The sequence below is a fragment of the Macaca nemestrina genome, chromosome 6 (genome assembly GCF_043159975.1).
Source record: "Macaca nemestrina isolate mMacNem1 chromosome 6, mMacNem.hap1, whole genome shotgun sequence".
NCBI classification, from domain to species: Eukaryota; Metazoa; Chordata; class Mammalia; order Primates; family Cercopithecidae; genus Macaca; species Macaca nemestrina.
Genome location: NC_092130.1, coordinates 117,861,423 through 117,871,192, shown reverse-complemented (window position 1 = coordinate 117,871,192; position 9,770 = coordinate 117,861,423). Strand labels below are relative to the sequence as shown.

General features: G+C 36.5%; 1 long non-coding RNA gene across 1 annotated transcript; it reads left to right on the top strand.

Annotated features, from left to right (window-relative positions):
- The first annotated feature begins 412 nt into the window (after positions 1 to 412).
- Positions 413 to 9,563, top strand: LOC105499416 (uncharacterized). Its single transcript, XR_011624991.1, has 2 exons — positions 413 to 880; positions 3,097 to 9,563. It is a non-coding gene; the product is annotated as an uncharacterized lncRNA (long non-coding RNA).
- The last annotated feature ends 207 nt before the right edge of the window (positions 9,564 to 9,770 follow it).

Here is a 9,770-nt window from a genome sequence, read left to right as displayed (position 1 = left end):
CTGAACACTTGATGATGAGGAGGATGCTTTGGTTCTTTTCAAAGGAGTGCTGAAGAGGATTTCTCCCCTACTAGGGCCATGGAGAGCAAATTTCTATATCGTGGGATATGGGCAGGGGAAGAGAAGACAAGGTAGATACACCCTGGGTTTAATTTTACCCTGTTTTAAGAGTAAGGCATTGGGAGAGTGTTGTTTTAACAGACCACATGTCATTCTTAGGTATTCTCTTTGCCTTTTTCCAGGTGCTAAATGTCAACCCTTTTTTTTCTCTAAGATATTTATGATGGTATCACCTCATGGCATTTGTTCAAGTCCTTGTTTTCAGGGTTATATATGACCTCAAGCTACTTCAGGGCCCTGGCAATTTCTCAAAAATTGTCTCATTCTTCTTTCTAAAGATGGGATACTTGATTTGGGGGGAATTGTTATGGTGTGTGTGTGTTTGTATATTATCAACATGGATGAATAGCCTTGGCAATGTCTTACATTATGTGCGTTTTTGGCAATTGTGACTAGGGTTTATTTATATCTATGTACTTTTTTTTTCTTTCCCGGGGATGACGCTGTGTTTGAGAGGAATTCATAAGCAGAATTGAATTTGTTTTAGTTAACTCCTTCTTTGATTGGAATATTGTTGACTTAACAAAATAGTGGAAAGAGCATTGGGCTGAAGTGAGAAGATTTGAGTTCTAGTCCAAGATGTGTTACTAACCAGCTCTTTAACTCTGAGAAGTCATTTGACTTGAATTGTAGTCTTTTTCTTAGATGGGAAAGGTGGAGTATACTCAGAGTCTCTCCAAAGTGCTAAGATTCTGTGATTCTATGAAATCAGACCATCAGAGAGGAATACTGCAGTGTACTCCTGCATGGGTTGTAAATGGTAAGTAGAAGGTTAAAATGTGCTGTCAGATTACTTTTGTAGGATTATATTTATGCTTTACTTTAGAGATTTTTCAGGAATATTATAGAGAGAAATTTTGGGATGTTCCTCAATTTGTTAGAGTCTGTTCCTGATTATCTACTGCTATTTGTAATAATTTGAGCTCAAAATTCTGTGGACATTTTTTATGAGTAAATATATTTGATATAGGAATAGATATAGAAATTATAGCTAAGTAGGAAGTTATTTGTATAAATCAGATTGTATGTGTGGAGGAAATGGGGGCAGGAGAAAAAGAAAGAAAGAGAAAACATTAGTTTATTTATGTAGATTATCTAAGGGAAGAGCATTAGCTTAAAAATATATTGAGCATAAGATGGGAGCTTAGATGGTATCTGATGAAAAGTTATCTGTAATGTAAGTTACAGCCATCTGTCAAGATACGAACTGAGAGAACAGAGCAGATGGAAGGGAATGAATGTATAAGAAGACACAATTCTCACTCTAGATGAAGGTCTAACAGGGTAGATTGATATTTCAGGCGTCTAGTAATCACTTTGTTAATAAATGAACCATACCATTTCCAAACTTTGAGCAAGACACGCAAGATAGAACAGCTTCACAGACAACTCTAATCTCATTTATCATCCTTGCCATTTGCTGATGAGTCCGGAAATTTGTCAGACCTATTTTGTTATGCCTGGGAAAGTATGGTTTCTTTATCAATTCAAAATAATAGACAGCCAGCCAAGAGGTTGTTCACCTTTCTCCAGGAAAAGAGAGTTTGGGAGGGAGACATTTTATAACCATTTTAAAGAGACAAGGGCCTCTGACTATGTTTCTTAATTTGTCCCCAAATAACCTTGTCTACTATAGAATCAAGTTTAGAAAACTTATTTAAGGTTTTGAGATTCAAAGAGAATTAAAGGAATGAAAGTTATCTGTTTCAGAAATCATTAGATCTTTACGCAAACAATTGTATTCAATGGAAGGTAGAGATGATCTTTCATTTAGATGGAAACTCAAATTATAAAGATCATTCACTACAGGAAGGCAGCTGCAATAAACATCCAACTGATTCAACTGCAGAGATGTAGAGTAGGTACAAATCCTTTGAAAATTTGATTTCACGTCTTTCTTATGTTCCATGTAGTCTTTAGCTGTAAACACAACTGGACACATTCTTGTAATTGTTATATATCCTATAATAGTATACAGCTGGGACATAAATTGACTATTTGGCTATCTTCTTGATATAATTGGCTTAATAAATTTATAAGAAGCTCTGAATATATAACTCAGTTCATTATTACTTAGGAGAGAGTGACAAGAACTGTAAAAATAAGGAGAAATTTGAATTTAACTTGAAGGTGACCTTTATGATATTCCAGGATGGATAGTAAAGTTGCCAATGTAACACCTGAAGAAATTCAAAGTTATAATAAAAGCTATTTTTTTTAGTGCAGATACTGTGTCTACTATGCCGTAGACATAATATTGTTTAGAAGAAGAGGAATCTACATTATGAAGTAGAATTAGTAGGTGAAGGCTGCTTAAGACAGAGAAGCTTTGATTTGCGATTTGAAGGAACATTGTAGGGTAGATCTCAACAGGGATTTGAGAAGTAACATTCTGGATTGGGCTATAGAATAAGCCAAGACCTGCAGGCAAGAAAGAAAAGAAGATAAAATATATGTGTGGGAGTAAAGTGGCCCTGGCTGTGACAGACTGGGAGGAAGGTAGGTACCTATGATGAGTACAATTTGTCAGGCTAAGGATTTGCTGTTAAATCTAATTTAAAATGATTTTTACAGTATAAAATACCATCTTGTTAGTGACAGACCTTTTGTTCCTCCTTTCTTTTGCTATTTAACTGTTCATCATGAAAAATATATGAGAGAAAACAAAGAACAATGAAACAAAAGATTTTGCTTGTGGATATGTCAATCAGTAGAGAAAGAACAGATGACAACTCTAAAAACTCTATTCGGAAATTCATAGTTATTATTTTGGGAGCTCTTTTCTTAACAACACAAAGCCTGCTGTTTTTTTATTTTCCTTCATAGCATTGCTCAGTAGACTAGCATTCCCTCGGTCCAGTTGTCTAACTTTTCAGTCACATATTTTGTTTTGTTCTGTCTTATTTCTACCAGGCACTAAACACTGTATTCAGGATGTTTATGTGTTTTTTTTCTGGTTATATTTTTTCTTTCCAGAGAAAAAATAAAGAAGGCGAGCAAAATGACTGAAAGACATTTTCAAGAAAAAAGGAGGAGAGAAGTCATTGAAATGAAAAAATAAACGTATTATATAACTATTTATTGCACTATGCAATAAAAACATCTTCAGCAACAACCACCCAAGTGCGGGTGGAGGGTCTGCTTTGAAGAGAGAAAAAAGGCTACTGCAGAAAAAACAAACCTCAATGCATCATTGGAGCTTTTGTTCTTTCTGGATTGTTTTGTGAAGAACATGCTGCCAAAAAAACATTTTTCTTTCTGTAACCGCTTCTTTGGAGACTTCATTCGTTTTTGTTTCAAGGATGTTTATTATCTACTCATTTCTTCTAATTTATTTTTGAATCATATACCCCAATGTCTAGATGACTGGGACCACTAGGTTTCATATTTCCCAGAGGAGATTAGCTGTACAGTTCATTTTGCAGGTTTATTCAGAACATTTCAATGGCATTTCACCTACAGTTCACCTACATTTAGTCCTAAGAAACTGAAGGTGTTTCTTGCTAGTTTTCCTGCTCCATCTTCTTCCAGGGGGATTGATTTGGCTTCTTATGTTTTTGTATTTGGTTGCTCATTAGAGATAAGCCTGATTATTGGGCATTGTGCATTTTCTCTGTTTTAAAAAGGGAAAATACAGCGTGTTATTAATTATTGTGATAAATAAAAAATGGAGAGAAGGCAAAAGATTTTCATCCTGACACTTTGAGTCATTTTAAGAATTTTCAGCTTGCTTTGTCATTTTTTTCTTTAAACTTAAGAGATTTGGTTTCTGAATTTGAATCATCTTCAATACAGTGCATGCTGATTCACAGGTCTCCATTAGAACAACTTGAAAAACTATAAAAGGTATTGAGTGGCATCATCTGTGAATATAAAGTCCCAATCATGTACAAATTGCCTTTTAAAAAGAAAAGCCATTTTAAATTTATGTGAGCATCATGTAACAAAAATATTAATATTTTAGCTCTGTGCTCATTTCAACTTATAGAAAACACCTCATTCCCTGCCCCCACCAAATTATTACTTAGTTCTAAAGCTAGGTCCATAAAATTTTAGGATGAAACCAGATTGAACAAATTCTGCATCCTTGAAAATACGTGAACACTGCAAATGATGATACAAAATCTCAACATTACAATCTGTTTCTAGCTACTTAATAATGACCTGGATTGAAAGTTAAAATAGCAGTATAGATAATAAAAATAGGGACAGTGTAGTGCTTTTTCTCCAATCAGTTTAACTGAATAATGCATAGATTCAGTATCCAGATGGAATATCATCAACAAAATGGCAGTTACCAGGCTTCAGGGCACAATAGGACTTAATTGTTTCTGGATATGAAGCTCCTGATAGCATCATAAGAACTTTTAACCAGCGCTTTGCTTACTGCAGTGGAAATTTAACTGTACTGTATGGGTATGTATCACTAAGAATAAGATGAAAAAACGATGAGATGGCATATAGAGAATCAACAGCCCTCAGAGATTTGAATGCAGGATGCAGCTGCTTTCTTGCAGAAGAATATGTGGTGGTCCCCCATTCCTAACAGTTTCTTCTATTAGCCTGTTATTGATGGTCAAAATGCAGTACACTAATTAAGATGGTTTTGAACACAGGTAATAGAAAGTCCAACTCAAATTATTTTAAATGTATTGTCCGATATAGAAAGTGCAGCAGTATGGATAGCCATTAATGTTGGTTGATTCACAAGTTAACTGTGTGATCAAGACCAGGTTAACACCATCATTCCGTTCCTGCTTTTCTGAGTCCACTTGGTTTTTGGCCTGTCTCTTATCAGTGATGTAAGATGACTTTTCGGGGGGATGCTGGCCTTTGGAACCCAGCTACCTGGGGAAAACCACCAGGTGGGTGTGGGGAAACCCAGGCTGCATGGAGAGGCTATATGTAGGTGTTCAAACCAATAGCTTCAGTAAGTTTTAGTTGATAGCCAGCATCAACGACCAGAGTGAACGAGCTTTCTACTAAGTCCAGCTCCCAGCCTTGGAGTCTTCCAGTTGAGGTCTCAGATATTGTAGAGAAGAGGCAAGGCATCCCTCCTATGCTCTGCTGAATTACTGACTCACAGACACTCTAAGAGATGACAAATAATTGCTCTTTTCAGCCCGCTGAGTTTTGGGCTGTTTTGTTATACAGCAATAAATAACTATTGCTATTGCTGTATGTTTCATTGTTCATATGCAGTGTGTAGCGGGGAGAGAGGAAGAGAGAATGAAACTATGATAAACCATTCTCCACTATGAAATTACAGTCTGTCTGTTCTGTCTAATTGAGTCAACTTGGTCTTATACCCACTCCTAGACCAGTAGCAGTTATCAGAGAAAGCTATGCATTGGTTGGTTTGGAATATTTTTGGTCTCTCTCTTGAAGCTGGGAATGGAGCCAGCTTCCTTGGCAACACAAGCTATTTAGGGGTTAGTTACACACTTGAACTAAGTATGGTTAAAAAGGAGAAAGAGGAAATGAAAGGTGAGTTAGGTGAAAATGTCCACTACACACAAATCGAAAAGGATTTACAGATGTTAAAGTACCCTGATGATATTGCTGCATTACTATATGATAAAAATTTAATGATAGAAAACTTTTAGTATTGAAGCATAAATCAAAATTTATAGAGTAACTTTTGTATAGAGGCACTGTGGCTATTTCAAGGAGATGATGATTAGTTAAACATGAATCTTGCTCTGCAAGAGCTATATACTAGAGTTGAAAAAAAAGTGAAAGCAAAATACAAATTAAGTTACAGGGTAGTTTAGGAAAGAGAGCACTCACTTCAACTTGAGACAATCAAGGGAGTCTTTTTGGAGAAGCTGGTTTTTGTCCTGAGAGAATGAGTCAAATTTGGATTTATGGAGAATGATAGAAAAAGAATTCTAAGCAGAAGGAAGAGCACATGCAAAAACATGGGAACAGGAAATGTATAAAGTCTGAGAAGAGCACAGACAAATTAGAAAATACAAGTGGGGCCTTATATTGACTTCTTTTTTTTAAAATTATTATTATACTTTAAGTTCTAGGGTACATGTGCATAACGTGCAGGTTTGTTACATATGTATACTTGTGCCATGTTGGTCTGCTGCACCCATCAACTCGTCAGAACCCATCAACTCGTCATTTACATCAGGTATAACTCCCAATGCAATCCTTCCCTGCTCCCACCTCCCCATAATAGGTCCCAGTGTGTGATGTTCCCCTTCCCGAGTCCAAGTGATCTCATTGTTCAGTTCCCACCTATGAGTGAGGACATGTAGTGTTTGGTTTTCTGTTCTTGCGATAGTTTGCTGAGAATGATGGTTTCCAGCTGCATCTATGTCCCTACAAAGGACACGAACTCATCCATTTTTATGGCTGCATAGTATTCCATAGTGTATATGTGCCACATTTTCTTAATCCAGTCTGTCACTGATGGACATTTGGGCTGATTCCAAGTCTTTGCTATTGTGAATAGTGCCACAATGAACATATATGTGCATGTGTCCTTATAGCAACATGATTTATAATCCTTTGGGTATATACCCAGTAATGGGATGGCTGGGCCATATGGTACTTCTAGTTCTAGATCCTTGAGGAATCGCCATACTGTTTTCCATAATGGTTGAACTAGCTTACAATCCCACCAACAGTGTAAAAATGTTCCTATTTCTCCACATCCTCTCCAGCACCTGTTGTTTCCTGACTTTTTAATGATTGCCATTCTAACTGGTGTGAGATGGTATCTCTTTGTGGTTTTGATTTGCATTTCTCTGATGGCCAGTGATGACGAGCATTTTTTCATGTGTCTGTAGGCTGTATGCCTGTCTTCTTTTGAGAAATGTCTGTTCATATCCTTTGCCCACAATTTGATGGGGTTGTTTGTTTTCTTCTTGTAAATTTGTTTGAGTTCTTTGTGGGTTCTGGATATTAGCCCTTTGTCAGATGAGTAGATTGCAAAATTTTCTCCCATTCTGTAGATTGCCTGTTCACTCTGATGGTAGTTTCTTTTGCTGTGCAGAAGTTCTTTAGTTTAATTAGATCCCATTTGTCAATTTTGGCTTTTGTTGCTGTTGCTTTTGGTGTTTTAGAAATGAAGTCCTTGCCCATGCCTATGTCCTGAATGGTATTACTAGGTTTTCTTCTAGGGTTTTTGTGGTATTAGGTCTAACATTTAAGTCTCTAATCCATCTTGAGTTAATTTTCATATAAGGAGTAAGGAAAGGATCCAGTTTCAGTTTTCTACTTATGGCTAGCCAATTTTCCCAGCACCATTTATTAAATAGGGAATCTTTTCCCCATTTCTTGTTTTTCCCAGGTTTGTCAAAGATCAGATGGCTGTAGATGTGTGGTATTATTTCTGAGGACTCTGTTCTGTTCCATTGGTCTATATCTCTGTTTTGGTACCAGTACCATGCTGTTTTGGTTACTGTAGTCTTGTAGTATAGTTTGAAGTCAGGTAGCATGATGCCTCCAGCTTTGTTCTTTTGACTTAGGATTGTCTTGGCAATGAGGGCTCTTTTGTGGTTCCATATGAACTTTAAAGCAGTTTTTTCCAATTCTGTGAAGAAACTCATTGGTAGCTTGATGGGAATGGCATTGAACCTATAAATTACCTTGGGCAGTATGGCCATTTTCATGATATTGATTCTTCCTATCCACGAGCATGGTATGTTCTTCCATTTGTTTGTGTCCTCTTTTATTTCACTGAGCAGTGGTTTGTAGTTCTCCTTGAAGAGGTCCTTTACATCCCTTGTAAGTTGGATTCCTAGGTATTTTATTCTCTTTGAAGCTATTGTGAATGGAAGTTCATTCATGATTTGGCTCTCTGTTTGTCTGTTACTGGTGTATAAGAATGCTTGTGATTTTTGCACATTGATTTTTTATCCTGAGACTTTGCTGAAGTTGCTTATCAGCTTAAGGATATTTTGGGCTGAGATGATGGGGTTTTCTAAATATACAATCATGTCATCTGCAAAGAGGGACAATTTGACTTCTTCTTTTCCTAACTGAATACCCTTTATTTCTTTCTCTTGCCTGATTGCCCTGGCCAGAACTTCCATCACTATGTTGAATGGGAGTGGTGAGAGAGGGCATCCCTGTCTTGTGCCAGTTTTCAAAGGGAATTTTTCCAGTTTTTGCCCATTCAGTATGATATTGGCTGTGGGGTTTTCATAAATAGCTCTTATTATTTTGAGATAGGTTCCATCAATACCAAATTTATTGAGAGTTTTTAGCATGAAGGGCTGTTGAATTTTGTCAAAGGCCTTTTCTGCATCTATTGAGATAATCATGTGGTTTTTGTCTTTGGTTCTGTTTATATGCTGGATTATGTTTATTGATTTGCATATATTGAACCAGCCTTGCATCCCAGGGATGAAGCCCACTTGATCATGTTGGATAAGCTTTTTGATGTGCTGCTGGATTTGGTTTGCCAGTATTTTATTGAGGATTTTTGCATTGCTGTTCATCAGGGATATTGGTCTAAAATTTTCTTTTTTTGTTGTGTCTCTGCCAGGCTTTGGTATCAGGATGATGTTGGTCTCGTAAAATGAGTTAGGGAGTATTCCCTCTTTTTCTATTGATTGGAATAGTTTCAGAAGGAATGGTACCAGCTCCTCCTTGTACCTCTGGTAGAATTCAGCTGTGAATCCATCTGGTCCTGGACTTTTTTTGGTTGGTAGGCTATTAATTATTGCCTCAATTTCAGAGCCTACTATTGGTCTATTCAGGGATTCAACTTCTTCCTGTTTTAGTCTTGGGAGAGTGTAATTGTCCAGGAAATTATCCATTTCTTCTAGATTTTCTAGTTTATTTGCATAGAGGTGTTTATAGTATTCTCTGATGGTAGTTTGTATTTCTGTGGGGTCAGTGGTGATATCCCCTTTATCATTTTTATTGCATCTATTTCATTCTTCTCTCTTCTTTATTAGTCTTGCTAGCAGTCTCTCAATTTTGTTGTTCTTTTCAAAAAACCGACTCCGGGATTCATTGATTTTTTGGAGGGTTTTTTGTGTCTCTATCTCCTTCAGTTCTGTTCTGATCTTAGTTATTTCTTGCCTTCTGCTAGCTTTTGAATGTGTTTGCTCTTGCTTCTCTAGTTCTTTTAATTGTGATGTTAGAGTGTCAATTTTAGATTTTTCCTGCTTTCTTTTGTGGGCATTTAGTGTTATAAATTTCCCTTTACATACTGCTTTAAATGTGTCCCAGAGATTCTGGTATGTTGTATCTTTGTTCTCATCAGTTTCAAAGAACATCTTTATTTCTGCCTTCATTTTGTTATGTACCCAGTAGTCATTCAGGAGCAGGTTGTTCAGTTTCCATGTAGTTGAGCGGTTTTGATATAGTGCTTTCATCATTAAAGAAACGTATATGGTATTAGTACGGGAAGGGGAAAAAAGATTTAATTAATAAATAACCAAACAAGCTAACCAATCAAAAAAAAAAAAACAGAAGCACGCATAGAAACATTCCCATATATATGTGGAAACTTGGTGTACAATGGAGGGCCTTAAATTTCAGAGGAGAAAAGGACTATTCAATCAAGAGTGCTGAAACAGTTATCTAATGTGATAGAAAAGGATACAATTAGGTCTCCATCTCATCCCACACCCAAAAATAAATTTCAGGTCGTTTAAGGACCTAAGTGTGAAACACAAACT